The sequence below is a fragment of the Carassius carassius genome, chromosome 33, assembly GCF_963082965.1.
Source record: "Carassius carassius chromosome 33, fCarCar2.1, whole genome shotgun sequence".
In the NCBI taxonomy this organism is placed as follows: Eukaryota; Metazoa; Chordata; class Actinopteri; order Cypriniformes; family Cyprinidae; genus Carassius; species Carassius carassius.
The window spans coordinates 20519754-20539692 of record NC_081787.1 but is presented as its reverse complement, the minus strand read 5'-3'; the positions used below and the strand labels follow the sequence as shown (position 1 = coordinate 20539692).

Sequence of the window (19939 nt, the reverse complement as noted above, 5' to 3'; positions counted from 1 at the left end):
GTCTAGTCTACGTCAGTTATGAATAAATTATTTTAAAATATATATATATTACTCATTCTTGATAAAAGGCAAAAGAGCTGTGTGCGTGCACACATTTGAATAATGTCGGGCTGCAAACGGGTTCGGGCTTTTAAAAAGCTGTCAATCAAAATGTACTTGTCGGGCTCGGGCCGAAACCTGTCGGGCTCTGGTCCTGTCGGGGCCTAACTTTTATGGCCAGATTACAGCTCTATTGTAATTGATGCAGTATGTGGTCTGGCATTGTCATGCTGGAAAATCCAAGGTCTTCCCTGAAAGAGACGACATCTGGATGGGAGCATATGTTGTTCTAGAACTTGGATATACCTTTCAACATTTATGTTGCCTTTCCAGATGTGTAAGCTGCACATGCCACATGTACTCATGCAACCCCATACCATCAGAGATGCAGGCTTCTGAACTAAGCGCTGATAACAACTTGGGTTGTCCTTGTCCTCTTTAGTCTGGATGGCATGGCATACCAGTTTTCCAAAAAGAACTTCAAATTTTGATTATTCTGACAACAGAACAGTTTTCCACCTTGCAACAGTCCATTTTAAATGAGACTTGGCCCAGAGAAAACAACTGCGCTTCTGGATCATGTTTAGATATGGATTCTTTTTTGACCTATAGAGTTTTAGCTGGCAACAGCGAATGGCATGGTGGATTGTGTTCTTTTTATACCCAATCATGTTGCCAATTGACCTAATAAGTAGCAAATTGGGCCTCCAGCTGTTCCTTATAGGCACATTTAACTTTTCCGGGCCTCTTATTGCTACCTGTCCCAACTTTTTTGGAATGTGTACAGTAGCTCTCATGAAATCCAAAATGAGCCAATATTTGGCATGATATTTTAAAATGTCTCGCTTTCAACATTTGATATGTTATCTATATTCTATAATGAATAACATATACATTTATGAGATTTGTAAATTATTCCATTCCTTTTTTACTCTTTTTTGGAGTCTTCTTACATTTGTCCATTAACCCGTGGCTGGCCTAATACAATACACAGCTGACAAACTCCTCCGACTCCACGGCTACCTGCCTGTCAGACTCTGTCGATGGCAGCGCTTCACTTCCACCCAGACATTGCTCTTCTACCTCGCTGAAGATATATCCATTGTGGGTCTCGCCGTAACTTCCTCTATGACAACTTCTATGCAATCAGAATAGAGCCCATCGTGCTTGATGAGGATTTGAGAATTTTAGCTTCACGAAGGTACTGGAGGTTCTTGTGATCAGTTATGACTTTGAAGGGATGTTGAACTCCTTCCAACCAGTGCTCTTCCAGTGCAAGTTTGACTTCGAAGACATCTTTTTGGAGAAGTACACACATGGATGGAATACAGGGGTTTATTCCTTCCTTTGAGATAATACAGCTCCAACTCAAAGAATGGGAGCATCCACTTCCACCACAAACTGATGATTTGCATCTGGATGGGTTAGGGCTGGAGTGGAGCAGGAAGAGGATTTTCTAGTCTTCTAGTCTAGTTTCTAGTCTAGTCTCCATCACGCTCCCAAAGGTCACAAAATGCTTAGGTTTTGGTAGTACTTTTGGTAGTACCTAGGATAGCGAAGTCCACTGAAGGAGGTAGAGTTTTTTCACATTTGGCTCCCAAACTCTGGAATAGCCTTCCTGATAATGGTCAGGATCAGAGACACTCTCTCTTTTTAAATCTAGATTAAAAACACTTCTCTTTCTCCAAGCATTCAAATAATGCATCTCATAATTTTGGACTGCAGTTATATCTGATAAAATGAGCATTATTATTCTTTTGCTTGGGTTAAAGTAATACATTTTCCATTTTTTTGGAACAGCGGCTACGCTAATTATGTCTCTATTTGTTTCTCTGTTTTTTGTTGTTTTTCTGATTTACATCCCATGGTAACTAAGATATACACAAGCTACTGTACATTCTGGAACCAGAACACCTGAGAAGAGATGATGTCACCCCCTCAGAGGACCTCAGATGATGTATCCGAGGAACTGAATGGTGGTTAGGTGGAATTACACTTTTCCTGCTTGAAGTAGAGGTGGTGCTCGCTGATACGTTGGAGTACCTGGGATATATGTTGCTGGTGCTCCTGGAGGTGAGTGAATTAATAAGTATGTCATCGATGAAGATGATTATGAATTTGTTGAGCATATCCCGGAAGATCTCATTCATGAAGTTTTGGAAGATGGATGGTCAGTTTGAAAGGCCATACTTAGGCAATGCTGTTTTCCATTTGTCTTCTCTTTGATTGCAGATTAGATTTTAGGCACTGCATATATCAAGTTTTGTGAAGATCCAGACACCACAGAGTTCCTCCAATGAGGCAGGCACCAGAGAGAGTGTATAGGAAAATTTGATGCATTGGGAGTTTAGTGCTTGATATAGGAGGGTGTAGACCTCCATCTTTTTTCACCACAAAGAAATTGGATGCTGCTGGAGAGGTGGAAGGATGGATGAACCCACCTTGCTAAACACATTCTGGAACTCCCTGTAGGTAGCTGGAATGTGAACTGTGCTATATGAAATTGGTTCCAGTGAATGACAGGATGCTGTTTTGCCAGCCAGGGACATCCCAGGATGATATCTATTGTGGCATCCTCCAGCACCAGGAATGAAATCCATTCCGAGTGGAAGTTTCAGATGCAAAGAGTGAATTCTGGGGTGCAATGGCGGACCAACTCCTTGCTCAGTGGTTTTCCTTGAATATTGGATATTTGCAGTAGCGTACCATGGAGTTTCAGTCAGGGCCTTCAGTAAGCACCTGTAAACTACATACCCTTATACATCTATCTTACACATCTATGTAACTGCTAATATGCCATATGGATATAATTCGCATATGCCGCACACAGGCTCTCAACAACAATGGCAGCTCATCAACAATTTCAACAGTAGACTAGATGGGGGTGGGTTAAATTCAGAGTAAATTTCCCTACATGGATCAGTAAAAGTAATCTACCAATACACGATTTACTATGAACATTCACGAGACTATAAAATGAAGACGTGCCCACGGCAGCAGAACTGTACAAATGCTGGACATCCACACACCACACCACAGTATTATGAGACAACACGTACAGCTCCATAACAATGTGCATGAATCAATAGTCGTCAAATAATAAAGCACTCACCTGTCACTTGTAAGTAACGTCAGTGCAATGGTGCACAAAACCGTTGTGAGCGAATTCAGGTTAAGTAGATTATCCTACAGTTATTCCTCTTTTGTTTGCAAAAGTGTGTGACAGCGCCTTGGAAATTCCCAACTAAACGATGTACGCAGTGTTGCCAGATTGGGCTACTTTTAACACTGTTGCCGCAGGTTGTTTTTCATGTCTGCTGGTTGAAGCGACCTCAGTGACGTGATATTTAGCCCCTGGAATGTGAATTTGAATGTGAGTTTTTAATTTACTCCTGGAATGCGATTTTTAACGGGGGACACCTCGAAACGCGATTGGTTGGTTTTTATAGAGAAAACCTGGCAACCATAACTGGGGTACGATCTGGGTGCACGTAGCCGGTCCCAGAGGGCGTGCTGTCATGGAATGTCAAAACTTGATTGGCTGATGATTCTGTCACTATTGCTCGTTACAAATCAAATTTGAGGTCTTTGAACTAAAGGCAAGCACTATCTGTAGTGCAGGACCTGTATTCATACAGTCTATGTGCTGGCTGCAAACTTTTTTTTTTCAATGTAGGATATTGCAGTTCAACCTCAACGAAACTAATCATAGGCCATTTTGTGGACATTAGATAAATAATAATAATAAAAACATGTTTTACATAATTACATGGACCATACTCACTGCTGAGCACATGGGATGAAGAGAGCATGAAGGCAGAAGGTGCTTCTGGGATCCACATTACAGAGTCCTTGGGTGATTCGGCAAGCTCGTTCTGTGGTTGATCAATGAGTTTGCATCAGCTTGGGTGCTGGAGGAGCTTTACTTGGTGAGGTGGCTTCATAGGAGCGCACTAGGGGACTGCATGAGTTCCAGAGAGCTTTGGCCCATTGCAAGCCCCTTCCAGACAGTAGTGACATGATGAATGCAATCTTCATCCATCATTCACAAACTCTTAGGGTTGAAATTCGAAGTATAGTGAACACTGGAGTAAAAAAACTGCTGCAGGTGGCTGCCTCACCGGAAAAGGTCGCAGGTTTGGCCATGAGACATGAGACATGGTATGACAGGAGGAGGCTGTGGAGAATCGTGGAGTGCTTGAAATGGTTTAGTGCAGGGATCTGGGGTGAGTGGTCTCTGTGCCTCCATAACAGACTACAATCCGTAAATCTTCACCTGTTTTGTAGGGCTGGTCTTCTGTCATGGCTGGATAAAGAGGCATACACAGGATTAATGATTCAGAGCTTCTTTATTTTCACAAACTCAAGCAGAGCTTTAAACAGAAAGATGGAGCAAGATGGCGGGAGACACAGAGCCACAGAGATCCAGAGGGATATTGAGAGGCATGAGGTAGGTATGTAACCTTGAGACCAGTCAGTGAAATGTTGAAGTGAGTGAACAGATATAGTGCTATGGTAAGTGACATCAGATGTTCATTATTCAATTAGTAATTAGTAATCACAATTAGGATGTTGTGGCTGGTGAATTTGTGACAGTACCCCCTCCCCCGTAGGTGTCTCCTGGCGCCCGAGACTGACGGGCTAGGATGACCGTGTCATCTAGGAGTAGTTGGCTGGTGTGGCTTTTCTGGCTGGTGAATCTAGAACAAACTGATTATAACATTTTGAAAATGGATATTTTTCTAACAAAAATTTATTTGTTAATTTAATTTATATTTTATTTATTTACATGTGACACACTTTTTTTTCAATGGATGTGCTTTATATTAAACTTATCAAGGAGCGATGGAGTGCAACACCCACTAAGTTGCATCAAACGGCTTGAAAGATTAAAGGCAATTTCAGTAATAGGCAATTTCAATAATAGGTAATAACTCCAACCGAATTCATCTGAAAGAAGAAAGTTAAATACACCTATGACTTCAAGGTGAGTAATTTATGGCTTCATTTTTATTTTTAGCTAAACTAACCCTTTAAATACATATTCCTGATTATACTTACATTAAGTAATGTTTATACCTGATTATACATAAAGCACTTAAAGTAACATTTTCAGTGCAGGACTTTTACTTGTATCAAAGTATTTTTACAGTGCGGTATTAGTGCTTTATCCATTATTAGGTAAAGGATTTTAATACTTTGTCCACATCAATACTTAATTAGGTTAGCCTATGTTTGTTATTCCATCCAACAACAGAACAAATTGATAGCTTGGGAGTCATTCTTGTCTACATCTGCTCCGGCGGTGAAACAATGGCAGACTGATGACAGTTCACTCAGGGCGAGTTTAAGGGAAGACGCCAGTCCAGTCTGTGCTAAAACGCTACTGTCAATCAAACAGTCATGGGAGGGGGCCTGTCTGTGTGATGTTGCAAAGATAGGCATCTGAGATTGGCTCGATTTAAGAAAGGGGAAATCATTTAATGAGATTCAAAAAAAAAAAAACATTGGGTGGATTTATCATTATATGGTGGTTGTATACACACTGCCAACACACATTTCAGTTCAAACAGCTTGTAAAGGTGTATGTCGCATCCGATGATGATCCTTAGAAATTGCATAATAGGGGCACTTTAACAAACACAATTACAGCTTATGCAGGTTTTTAAGTGCCAATACTGTAAGCCTTTTCATAAGAGAACATTATGACTGAACTGGCAAGTGGGAAATATTTACAGCAAGACTTTCATGCTTATTGGATCCTTTTGTTCAGCCTATTAGCTGACATACAGTAGTTTTTATGGTCACAAGAGGTGTATTTGTTAAGAAGACACACTAGCTAGTGTCCCAACTCAGAGGCTAGATCCTTCAAATACTGCATTTAAAGACTGAATGTATCATAGTGGTGTGATAAAGGCTGACACGCTACAGTGTATACAATGACTTTATCCTTCACATCCCAAACTACTCTTAAGATACATATCGTGCCAGTGACGACAGGATTTTCCTGAGAGAAAATAGTATTCCATAGTATTTGGGTTCATCTTATTTGAATTTCTAAAAATTGGGTATGCACTGCATGGTGTGCAGCAGGAAGGGGCAGATTTTGCTGAAACATTCTGTGAAAATCTTTAATAAAACATTATAAATAATCATAGATATAATAATTTAGTTAACCTTTATTTAGTATTTAAAAAATATTTAACCCTGCTGTTATCTGCAGCTGTTCATAGCAAGAATTCTGTTTTAATTTTCTTCATACAAAGTTATCATATGACTTAAAAATAGTTCATATCTACATCATATCTACAGGAATAACACAAATATATATATATGCTTTAGCAAACATAATTTTTAAAAAGTCCCTCAGACTATTGTTTTTTGCTTGCAATATCAGAATTTTTCCCTATAACTAGCTTTGCTGGCACCTGGAGATCAGAGCAGGTTAAAAAAAAATTTGTGGCCACAATCACCTGATTTTTTTTTTTTTTTTGCAATTTGCAATTTGAAAAAAAAAAACCTACAAATCAATGAGAGAAAAGCAGTCATGAAATGTGGTTAGCCACACCACAAAATTTTGGTAGCTGCAAAACAGCTTCTCTCAGCAGGTGTTAAAAATGTGTTTTGTCTATTTAAACAACAGCTGTGTGTGATTTCCAACTGGGGGATTTCATTTTTTCAACTGGCCACAAAAAAAACCTTATGAATACATTCACAACACACAGAACATAAACAACCACCAAACATCATAATCAGATTAGAGTCTGACCAATGGAAGATGAGATGCTCTGATGAGATATTATTTGTGCAGATACTGAGTCAGTACAAGAGTACAGCTATGAGAGGATCAGGGTAAAATCAAACCACATCAGTCCTTTAAATTCATAAACATGACATGTTCAGGACAAGTGCAGGCGGTGCCTGGACATGTATGGGTGAAATACTTCACCAGCTTTTGAAAGGTGAATGATGAACTATGAAGCTTTGCAATGACTGAAGAAAAATTACATCAACAAGTTGAGCACATTTTATTAGGTCACTGTTCATTAGTCATCCGGAGAGAAGTATGAGTTATTTTGACTAACTATCTGGACACCTTTCCTCTACAGGTGTGATCCTTCCATTAAACTCTAAAGGTCACTTTAGTCTGATTTTACCACACTTCACCCACCATTAACTAACAACAAACTAACTAACCAACAAAATATTTCTCCCTATCCATCCATCCATTCCATCATGGAAAAATTATTCTCTTCTCTGCAAAAATCACTGAAAGTCAGAGTTTCAGATGCCAATATTAGACTTTACTGCTTGAGACAACAAAACCCAGATGCCATCTGTACATGTCTAAGAGAAGCACCTAGTGCAATCATACATACTGCAAATACAGTTCTACAGTATATTGCTCAAGCTGTACAGTACATAGCTAGTATCCAAAATAAAACTGGGGGTGGGGGCTGAACAGGATCGAGCCAGTGGGTATGCGACGGAGGATGAGGGAACTTCCAGTTCAGTAGAATTAAACGCCTAGCCAAAAGGGTTAAAAAGGCCACGAAGTCTAAAAAATGTAAAGGCAAAAAGAGGCCAGGTGGGAGAACCCAGAATAAACCTGTAATTTGACAAGGTTGAATATTGACAGAGGTAATGGCTGACAATGAAACAAAATTTAGCCTACAAAAAGTAGACAGGACAGGACATGACCAGAACATATGGATTAAAGTAGTCACACTCAGGGTCAATGGAGGGGTTAATCCGAGCTAGTCCGTTCTTTGACCAATGGGCCCTGTGTACCACCTTGCACTATATAAGCCAGTGACGTGTGCAGACAGAAGAGGAGTTAACCCTGTTCAAGACCTCTGTCCATGTCTCCTCACTGATATCAGGACCAGATGATCGGTTATCAGAGAACAACTGAAAAAAAGAAATCTAACTGAAAACTAACAATTATATATAATTTGAAAATGGACCTTTTAGCACAAGGATCAACGCCCAGTATAATGTCCAGATCCGAAGGAAGAGGTGCATTTGGAAAATTAACACTTTTAGGCACAAAATACCACTCCATATACAGTACTTTTGGTCAAATGAGATAAGACACACAGTATAAAGTGTGTAGCCATCAAAAAGTTTAAAATTTATCTACCAATCTATCGCTCTGTCACCCAATCTATCGTCTATCAATCTACCTAGTTCCTACCTGTCGTTCTATCAATCAGTCATCCATCCATCAATTTATTCATCCATCATTCTGTCAAATCAATTATTCTATCCATCTGTCCAGCAATCTGGCATTCTGTTTATCAATCCATACATCCATATATCAGTCTATTAGTCTAAAAATGTATCCATCTATCATTCTTTCAATCCATCTATCTATCTATCTATCTATCTATCTATCTATCTATCTAGGATGGAATCAGAGGTTTTTATCATTATTCATGTTTTGATCATCATTATGATTCAGTAACACCTTTGTGGAACCAAGTCAAACTGATTCTCCCTCTTGCTCTAATCATGCCATTTTTCCATAGCTCAGGTATTTAAGCTGACGCATGTGTGTGGGCTTTTGAGAAGAACTTATATATGAATGAGTATTATCATCTATCATCTAGCCCCACAGTGGTTATCTTGATCACGTCTGATCATGCCTGTCCCTGCAGGCCTGGGCCCCTGGCTGAAGTGTTCAAACCACTTCAGGATGTTATATCTGTGGGAAATTCCTGCCAACCTAATTATTGTATATATATATAAATGTATATGTGCAATATATTACCTTTTACCAGCCACTTCTATCCAAAGCAATGCATTCAAAGAGTACATTCACAAAATAAATAAGATCGCCAGTTTGATTACGATTTGATTGCTTTGGTGCATTTCTCAAATCAGAAATGAAATTCTCAAAACTACTTGTAGAACCTCCACATCATCTAGTCATTTTTACACATCATAAAACCAGTTGCGATTGCTTTGGTACATTCATGCAATTGATTATGAACATTTATCTGCGGTTTCCTACATTATCAGTTGCTAATGGTACAGTATGTTGGTCAAAATGTATTATATAGTTTTCTGTGCATTTGCCTTACCCCTAAAAACATCTAATTCTAGTTCATCGTATAAGTCATTAAATGCAAAATTGGTCAACTAGTTGTCATAAACTGTCAAGCTAATTTTTTACACATTATTATTAGACTTTCTGTAAATTTGGCATGAATTGTGAATCATGACTTTCACTAATGAAGAGAATGTAGATCAACTAATGATAAACCATTCTCTGAAAAAGCTCAAAGGTTCATCTCATGAATCTTCAATTGGAAAGCATATACTGTATAGACAGAAGACAACACAAGAGTTACAAATTCTGACAATGGACTTTCCTATTTATATTATTTTCATCTTTGTGTCCATATTTCTTTATTCTTTTCTATATCACAATGACATTGTAATGGGGGTTTTTTTTTTTTTTTGGTCAGACTACTAGTAAAAGTGTAACTGGGAACTCTAGCCAGTCTCTTTCAATCAATATCTCACATACAGTAATGTGTAAACTTGCACTTTTGAAATTGATATATGGCCTACATAAGCACATGGCATACTGTTCAATACAGCAACTGTCATCCAAAATGTTGCCATAGTTTACATCAGGTAATACTAACAAAATGCATATCGATGACATGACTAAGCATTTTGACTATCTTGTTTGTGAACAATGACACAAGGTGTACTGTTCTCGCTGAGGTGTAACAACTCCAACTAAACAGTGAGATAAACTCTTTCTATTCATGAACATGAAGAAATCCGAAGTTCTTTTTATGTAGATTTATTTTCTTCACATTGAACTGAATCCATACATATGAGATGACTGATGAAAAATGAGAGAGTGAAACTAGAAAAAACAGACAGCAAAATACTGTAATTAGCTAAGCCATTTAGCTTTCATGAACATTACTTTTACAGCACAAAATCAAATGCTTATAAGTTAACTTAGTCAGAACACAGATTATATACATACAAGCGATGCTTCTGCTGGGGAATCAACATGCAGGATGAATTTTCTCTGAAGAAATTACTGTTTTCATTTTTATCCAGTCTGCCGTTTCTATCGCGTTCTTTCATGCGGTTTTTTTTACTCCCGGTTTTTTTCTCAGTAAACAAACGTCAAAATAAGAGTCTGCATGAAACTGAAAGTATATCAAATTAAAGCATAAACTTTAAACTAATTAAACTTAAATGCCTGAAGGGCAGAACACTCCCCGTCTGACCTTAAAGGCCACTATTAACTACCAAATGTCTCTGAACATTCAGTGATTGGGCAGAAGAAGAACTACTTCTGACACTGGTCTCAAGAACACCCTCTCAGAACCTTGATCTGATGTCCTGAGCTCCACCTTCCTTACTTTACTGTCTCTCCCAGGGAAGACAGCTGTCATCCTTGCCATAGGCCACGTGTTACGTGCAGCTTGACTGTCCTTCAGGAGCACAATGTCCCCTTCTTTTAGGTCCCGTTGAGAATCTCTCCATTTCTGGCGGACTTGCAGGGTGGGGAGGAACTCCTGACGCCAGCGACGCCAGAATCTGTCAGCGAGAGCTTGGACTTGTTTCCATTGTCTGCTGAGAAGATCCTTGTCTGTGAAGTCTCTGTGTGGTGGGGCAACCCCAACCTTCTGGGTAAGTATCATTGAAGGAGACAATATGAACGGCACAGCTCGGGAGCTCATACAGCAGAAGAGCATCGCCCATCTTTTGCTTTGGGCCTGTCCACCTCTTGTACGCCTGGAGACGATTTGCCATGGTCCGAACACATCCACTCCTACATAGGTGAAGGGTGGACATGTGTGCAAGCGTTCTGGAGGCAAGTCTGCCATAAGTTGTTCCTCTGTTCTTCGACGTAACTTTCGACACACTACACATTTGTGCAAGACAGAGGTAATAAGACGTTTTCCACCTATGATCCAGAAGCCCGCTGCTCTCAGGGCCCCTTCTGTGAAGTGGTGGCCTTGATGCTTTACCTCTTCATGATACTGTCGCACCAACAGCAGAGAAATGTGGCTGGTCTTGGGCAAGATGATGGGGTTTTTTTCCTGAGTGCTCAAGTCAGCGTGCTTTAATCTGCCACCAACACAAATCAAATCACCTTCAAGAACAGGTCTGAGCTTGTGAAGAGAACTGTGCTTGGTTACAGCTTGTCCATGCTCAAGAACTGCGAGTTCTTTTGCATAAACATCTTCCTGTGCTGCTCTGATGATAATGTGTCTCGCCTGAGACAACTCATCCGGAGTACGTGGGAAGTTGCAGTGATGCCACCCTTTACATTTACTGGACTTGTTGTGTCTGTAAGTGCTGGCTATGTGGATGAGTAGGGCAATAGCCCTGATGAGGGAGCGCATACAAGAAAAGCACTGAAACCGTGCAGCGGTGAGGCCTCGGTAAGAAAACTACTCACTTCAGGTCGTATTTCCATGTCTGATTCTGGGTTAACAAGTTCAAACGTCCTGATTGTATGTGTGTCAGATGGGTTTGGCTTGTGTAAAAAGGCTGGTCCAGTGAACCACATAGTCTTTGTCAGTTGGGACGCAGGAACTGACCTGGATGCGTGGTCAGCCGGGTTGTCCTCTGTGTTGACGTAGAACCATTGGTTAGGTCTTGTTGATTGACGAATTCGTCTGACTCGATTGTGAACGTAGACGTAGAAGCGTTTTGTTTGATTGCAAATGTATCCAAGCACGACCTTGCTGTCACAATAGAACTTGATTTCATCCAGCTTCAGGCCCAGTTCATCTTGGATGAGTTCGGCAACTTCTACGGCTAATACTGCGGCGCACAATTCCAACCCAGGAATGGTAGGTTCGGACTGTGGTGCCAGCTTAGCCTTCCCTAAAATGAATCCTACTTCGACTTGTCCCTCAGCTTGAATGGTCCTGAGATATGCCACAACTCCAATGGCTTTTGTGGACGCGTCAGAGAACACACATAGCTCTGTATGTACAGCATTGGAAAGTGACGTTGCTGTGTATGAACGTGGGATATGCAACTTACTTAAGTCATGGAGTGACTCACGCCATGCCTCCCATTGCTTCAGCTTTTGTTCTGGAAGAGGAGCATCCCAATCACTTGTATTGACACTGAATTCCCTCAAGAGACTTTTGCCCTCAATAGTCACCGGTGCGACCATGCCTAACGGATCGAAGACACTATTAACTGTTGACAGAACTCCCCTGCGAGTAAAGGGTTTCTTGTTTTTTGAGACTTTGAATGTGAAGGTGTCTGTCGTTGTCTCCCACAGCAGTCCCAAACTGCGTTGGGCTGGTGTTACTTCACCGCTTAGGTCAAGGTCTTTCAGAACAGCCCTGTCTTCTGGTGCAAAGGCCTGAAGCACAGCTTCTCTGTTTGAGGCAAACTTATGAAGCCTCAGGTTCGATTCACTAAGAGAGATCTGCGTTCTCTGTAGCAGACTGACGGCTTCAGCTTCAGTAGGCAAACTGATGAGACCATCATCTACGTAGAAATGATGTTCAACAAACTGCACCGTGTCTTCTCCATATTTATGTGCACCTTCATGGATGGCTCTCCTTAGTCCGTAGATGGCTACAGATGGTGACGGACTGTTGCCGAAAACATGAACCCTCATCCTGTAATCGATAATGTCCTTAGACATATCATTGTCTCTGTACCACAAAAACCTCAGGTAGTCCCTGTGGTCACTGCGGACAAGAAAACAGTGGAACATCTGCTGTATGTCAGCGATCACTGCTACCTGTTCCTTGCGGAAGCGGATCAGCACCCCAATGAGTGAGTTATTGAGGTCTGGGCCTGACAGAAGAACATCATTTAGAGATGTGCCAAAATACTTTGCGCTGGAGTCAAACACCGCGCGGATGTTTCCAGGCTTTTGAGGGTGGTAGACTCCGAAAGTAGGCAGGTACCAACACTCATCATTCTTCTCCAGTGGAGGAGCCACTTCTGCATGTCTGTTGTCAATTATTTTCTTCATGAATTCTTGAAACTGGTCTCTCATCTCAGTTTTTCTCCGCAACGTTTTCTCCAAGGAGGCAAAGCGCGTAAACACCTGTTCACGGTTGTTGGACAAGCATTGACGGGGAACTCTAAAGGGGAGAGGAGCGACCCAGTTGTTTGACTCATCTCTATGCATTTCTTGGTCCATGATTTTCAAAAAGATTGTGTCCTCCATGGACTGGGCGGGTTTGTTGTCGGACTCAGTCTCCCTGAAGACATGCAGTCCAAGGGCTTCCAACGATGCCTTCTTAGGTTTGTTCTTCTGCTCCTTACCATTGGACAAATCTTCGGTCAGCTTCATGAAGCCTTTACATGGTCTGAGAATGGAGGGTCGGCCATTCTCTAGCACGCTTGTCTTGAATGCACTCACATCTGGTTTGTGTGCATTTCCTAGGCACACGTCTCCTATCAAGACCCATCCCAAATCCAGTTTTTGTGCAAAGGGGGCGTTGTGAGGTCCGCTCACTTGCTGTCCGACTTTATGGACTCTTACCATGTCTCTGCCTAGCAAGAGGAGGATTTCCGCTTTGGGGTCGAGTTCTGGAATGTGTGCCGCTACACCTTGTAGGTGTGGATGATGACGGGCTGCATCGGGCGTTGGTATTTCAGAGTGATCAATGAGAATGTCATTACACTCAATTAGCTGCGGTAGCAATAGGCTAGTCTGCCCATCAAACGATTCGACTTGGAAATCCATCTGCCTTTCTGCCAGACGTCTGAACCAATCCGGCACAGGTCTTCAGTGCATAGGGGAATGATTGGCCCTTGATGTTGAAAGGCTCGAAAAACTCTGAACGCACCAGTGAACGGTTACTTTGATCATCCAAAATAACGTACATGTTGGTTGCCTTTTCACGTTGACCTTGAGGGTATATTCGCACCAGACAGATCTTCGAGCAGGATCTTGCGGTATGATCTGGACCACATACTTGGGTGCAGTGTGAGGAGATGGCTTTGCTGTCGCTAGCATGTTCCTCTACCTCCCCACCGTTGTCTGGTGGGGGTGTAGGCCTTCTGTAGACTTGAGGTGGTGGACCTGGATGCATAGCAGCATGATGTCGTTCGCTGTTGCACTCCAGGCACTTTACTGCTGCTTTACAGTCTCTTGCAAGATGACTAGCTGATATGCAGCACTTGAAACAAATACCATTCTCCTTGAGAATGCTCTTTCTTTCTTCAAGAGTCTTCCCTCTAAATACTCTGCATTTCCTTAGCGAATGTGGTTTGTTGTGAATGGGACAGTTTTTCTCTGGCCCACCGAGCCTTCTCTCAGGTGAGTTCGCAGGTGGATCTTTACCTGAAGAGATGTCTGTCTTGTGAACTGATATATTTCTTCCATAGTTATTTGAAACTACCCTGTCTGACTTCAGTCCGTTATTGCTGGCATATAAAAGGATGAAACTTGGATCATTCCTCCGCCGTGCTTCGCCACAGATGAAATCGGCAAAGTAATCGAATGGAGGGAAGTAGCCGTTATTATCTTCCTTAAATTTTGAGCCAACTGAGAGCCATTTCTCCTGTAGTCTGTGAGGAAGTTTCTCCACGATGGGCCCAATGCCTCTGGCGGTATCCAGGTAGGCCAATCCTGTGAGGTAACCTTCTTCTCTGGCACCCTGGATTTCCATAAGAAGATCGCCTAAGTCTCTCAGCTTCCCGTAATCTTTAGTTGAAATTCTTGGGAATTCATCCAATCTCTTAAACAGAGACTTCTCCATTACTTCAGGCGAAGCGTAGCATTCTTGGAGGCGATTCCAGGCCTTTTTAAGTGCTGCATCTGGGTTTCTGATATGCACAGAGCGAATCCTTTTAATGTGTTTCACAGACTCTGGTCCGAGCCATTTAATCAGCAAATCTAACATTTCGGGGGAGGTGAGTCCTAAGCCTGTAGTAGCATTGCTAAATGATGACTGCCATGCTAAATAATTTCCAGGTTTATCATCGAATCGGTAGAGACTTGTACTCACTAAATCACGACGAGCCAGGTACCGTGCCAGGTGTTCCGTTTCAGGTATTACGCTTGAGATGGGTGGTGCATACACAGGCACATATGATGGTGCTGTTGCTTTAAGTGGTGATTTGTGAGGATGTTGTGTTGTCTTGGGTTTTGTTGGGCATCCGTTGTCTCTAGCAGGTGTTGTGTGAAGTCCACCGCCTCCAATGGGTGTTGTATGATGTCCATCATATCTTACCAAACCTGTATGACCTCCATTAAGTGGTGTGCTGATTTGGGTTTCATCCCTGAATTTAGCCTGGTTGCTGAAGAATGACTTTGTCGGCGCTGTGTTATACTCAGATGGTCTGTTAAGGGTTTTTACCTCTTCTTGCCCATCCACTAACTGCAATTTGCCTTCTACAGGAGGATTCCATGTGACATAGCTCTCTTCTGACAATGTTGCCTCGTGTAATGTTGCATGTGCAGATAGTTGAGTTTGTGGTACGTTATGTTCAGTTTGTGCTTCAACATATTCATTAGTGCGTGTTACAATTTCATTTTGTAAATTTGCTTGGGAAGATACATCGGTCTTACTTGAATCTTCTATATCTAACTCGGCTGCTTCTAATGCCTCAGCTTGGGCAATAGCCGCTGCTGCCTCTCTTTGAAGTTCAAGTGCGCCTAGTTCAGCTTCCAGCTTTGCTTTTCCTAATTGTAGCTCTGCTTCCTTCTCTGCCCTTTGTACCTTCAACTCTGCTTCTTTCTCGGCAAACGCTGCTCGTGCCTTCGCCGCCTCTGCTTTAGCGCGCGCCCTTACTGCTGCACTCGACGCTGACGAGTGAGAGCTCTTTGATCTTCTTGTGCGAGCAGATGCATTGTCAGTCCTTTCTGATTCCATTTTACTCTTTTTTTTGCTTCTCAAGACGTTGAAACTTCAGCTGGATTACGCTTTTTCACTGTACTGTTCTCGCTGAGGTGTAACAACTCCAACTAAACAGTGAGATAAACTCTCTCTATTCATGAACATGAAGAAATCCGAAGTTCTTTTTATGTAGATTTATTTTCTTCACATTGAACTGAATCCATAGATATGAGATGACTGATGAAAAATGAGAGAGTGAAACTAGAAAAAACAGACAGCAAAATACTGTAATTAGCTAAGCCATTTAGCTTTCATGAACATTACTTTTACAGCACAAAATCAAATGCTTATAAGTTAACTTAGTCAGAACACAGATTATATACATACAAGCGATGCTTCTGCTGGGGAATCAACATGCAGGATGAATTTTCTCTGAAGAAATTACTGTTTTCATTTTTATCCAGTCTGCCGTTTCTATCGCGTTCTTTCATGCGTTTTTTTTTACTTCCGGTTTTTTTCTCAGTAAACAAACGTCAAAATAAGAGTCTGCATGAAACTGAAAGTATACCAAATTAAAGCATAAACTTTAAACTAATTCAACTTAAATGCCTGAAGGGCAGAACACAAGGACTTTTCATTCTGATTGCACTGATATGTTCAGTGAAATAAATACTAGAGATAAACTAAAGATTTTGAGAAATTTACAGGCTTTTGCAAGCAAGCACATGTAGACCAGGCAGCGTGACATTACCCCCTCCTCCACGGAGCAGCTACCAGATGCTCCACCCGAACTCAAGAAGAAACCAAAGACACAAAGAGACCAGGAGGGAGGTGGAGTGGCGGAGGACCAGGGGGAGGGACAGAAGGCCAGGTAAAATGGGGAAACAGAGACAAGAGGACCAGTTAAAATGGGGAAACAGAGACAAGAAGTGCAAACACAAAAACAAGGAGCCCAGGAGGAAGGTGGACCGGCGGAGGATCAGGGGGAGGGACGGAGGGCCAGGTCCTTAGAGGGAAATAGAGAGAAAGACAAAGACAAGGAACCCAATGGAGGTGGGCCGGCGGAGGATCAGGGCGAGGGAAGGAGGGCCAGGTCCATGGATGGAAACAGACAGAAGAGAAACAAAAATAACAAAAACAAACACAAGTCCAGGAAGGACATAACTTGAAGCCCACCAGGGCGGAGCAGAAGACCACCACATCTGTGTGGTCGAGACAGAAGCCCACGAGGGCGGAGCAGAAGACCACCACATCCATGTGGTGGAGACAGAAGCCCACCATGGTGGAGCAGAAGACCACCGCATCCGTGCGGTCGGGACAGAAGCCCACCAGGGAGGTGCAGAAGACCACCACATCCGTGCGGTCGAGACAGAAGCCCACCAAGGCAGAGCAGAAGACCACCACATCCGTGTGGTCGAGACAGAAGCCCCCCAGAGCGAAGCGGAAGACCACCACATCCGTGTGGTCGAGACAGAAGCCCCCCAGGGCGGCGCAGAAGACCACCACATCCGTGCGGTCGAGACAGAAGCCCAGCACAGTGGGATCGAATTAACAGGAGAGCAAGTCTGGTTAGGCAAGTCTGAAACAGAGAACATGAACAAGTTAAGGGTAGCCTCCGTGGCCACGACAGGATCAGTCGAGCACTCAGAGAGTTCGGCTGAGACGTGACGAGGCTCTGGAAGTTCCGCAGAGGTGAGAAAAGACTCTGGTAGTTCAGCCGAGATGAGGAGAGGCTCTGGTAGTTCAGCAGAGACGTGGAGAGGCTCTGTTAGTTCAGCAGAGGTGTCAAAAGGCTCTGTCAGTTCAGCAGAGATGTGGGGAGGCTCTGGTAGTTCCACAGAGATGTGGAGAGACTCTGGTAATCCCATGGTGTTTAGACTGGATTCCAGAAGATCAATGCTGACTTGACTCTGCTCATGAAGATCATTGGTGGCCTGACTCTGCTCATTAAGATCATTGGTGACTTGCATTTGTTCATGAAGATCATTGGTGACTTGCCTTTGCCCATGAAGATAGTCGGTGACTTGACCTTGCCCATGAAGAACACTGGTGACTTGACCTTGCCCATGAAGATCAATGGTGACTTGACTTTGTTCATGAAGAATACTGGCGACTGGACTTTGCCCATGAAGATCATTGGTGACTTGACTCTGCTCATGAGGATCATTGGTGACCTGACTCTGCTCATGAAGATCAATGGTGACTTGCATTTGTCCATGAATTTTACTGGTGACTTGGCTTGACTCTGGAAGGTCAACGGTGACTAGCCCTGACTCTGGAAGGTCAACGGTGACTAGTCCTGACTCTGGAGGGTCAACTGTGACTAGCCCTGACTCTGGAAGGTCAACGGTGACTAGCCCTGACTCTGGAAGGTCAACGGTGACTAGTCCTGACTCTGGAAGGTCAACGGTGACTAGCCCTGACTCTGGAAGGTCAACAGTGACTAGCCCTGACTCTGGAGGGTCCACGAGCACCTGACTCGACTCTGGAGGGTCCACGAGCACCTGACTCGATTCTGGAGGGTCCACAAGCACCTGACTCGACTCTGGAGGGTCCACGAGCACCTGACTCGACTCTGGAGGGTCAACGGGAACCTGACTCGACTCTGGAGGGTCAACGGGAACCTGACTCGACTCTGTAGGGTCAACGGGAACCTGACTCGACTCTGGAAGGTCCACGAGCACCTGAGTCGACTCTGGAGGGTCAACTGTGGCTGTCATTCTGTGCAGAGGCGCTGGACAAGCAGCCATCTTGTGCCATAACTCTGGACTAGCGGCCATCTTGGGCCGTGGCACTGGACCGGTGGCCATTTTGGGCAGTGGCGTTGGGCCGGCGGCCATCCTGGGCAGTGGCGCTGGGCTAGCGGCCATCTTGTGCTGTGGTGCTGGGCTGGCGGCCCACTTGCGTCGTGACGCTGGGCTGGCGACCACCTTGTGCTGTGGTGCTGGGCTGGCGTCCATCTTGCCTCGTGGCGCTGGGTTGGTGGCCATCTTGTGTAGTGGCGCTGGACTTGCGGCCATCCTGGGCAGCGGCGCTGGGCTGGCGGCCATCTTTTGCAGTGGCGCTGGCTCGGCAGACGTGCGCTTCCTCTCCCCTCTCTGTCCGCCATGGTAAGACGGCGGCCCCAATCCATCCCACACGAGCCCAGGGTCGAAGGGGGGCCATGGTGGAGAGTGATGCTGGACCTCCTCTCGACCACTAACTCCTCTGCGACCTCCCCTGGTCCCACGAAAAACAACCAGGTGGGTTCCCTCAAAACCACTCTTTCTATCCCGCTCGGTGGCTGGGGAGGAAACATCAAAAAACATACCGCTGGATCTTAGTAGATGGAGTCCTTCTGTGACGATAATGACCCAGTGAAACACAGGGAGAGAGAGATCCAATTGCAGGTATGTTTTTATTGGGGTAATCCAAAATCGTAATCCAAACAAGCCGGGGTCAAAACCAGAAAACAATCCAAATAGACAAACCAAGGAAGGAACAGGAAGGGAACAGGAACGGAAAGAGGAGCAGGAACTCGGAATGCAAGGAACTCGGGAGACGAGAAGACTGGGTACGGCAGGAAACGGAAGGTAACTGAAGGAAAGGACTCCATGCAGAAAACAGGAAAAGACTGGTTAATATAGGGAGGCTAATGACTAATAAGTGAAGGCACCTGGTACAATTAACAGAAGTGCAATTACTGTGATGAAGGGACATGGCTAGAGGGAATTGTAGTGCCTACGGTGAGGTGCCTAAGGGGAAGTGAGCCCACTAGTGGACACCCAGGGAAACAGAGACCAGGCAGTGTGACATAAACTCACACCAAAGGCATCAAAGGGTTCCCATCATCTGTACAGGAAGATTTTTCCAGAACCATTTCGTTTTAACCGTTTAACTGTTTATTTTTTTTACAGCGTGTGAATACCTTCCTGTAACAAGACACGGTATATTTAGAAGTTGCTAACACATTTGTTTTTATGCCCAACCATTGATGTTCTCCAAATTTATACAGGAAATAATCAACTATGCATTTAACATGACATGACGTGGGCAGGATTCATTTAATAGTGTCAAAATTACTTAAAAGTGAATTTTAAATGTTAAAATAG

At 43.3% G+C, this 19939-nt stretch overlaps 1 long non-coding RNA gene across 1 annotated transcript in view; it reads right to left on the bottom strand.

The window, feature by feature from the left end:
* Nucleotides 1–4369: 4369 nt before the first annotated feature.
* Nucleotides 4370–19939, bottom strand: part of LOC132114312 (uncharacterized) — a 38624-nt gene continuing 23054 nt past the window's right edge. Inside the window, exon 2 of the long non-coding RNA XR_009425282.1 lies at nucleotides 4370–4739. This is a non-coding gene — a long non-coding RNA (uncharacterized LOC132114312). The remainder of the gene's footprint in view (nucleotides 4740–19939) is intronic.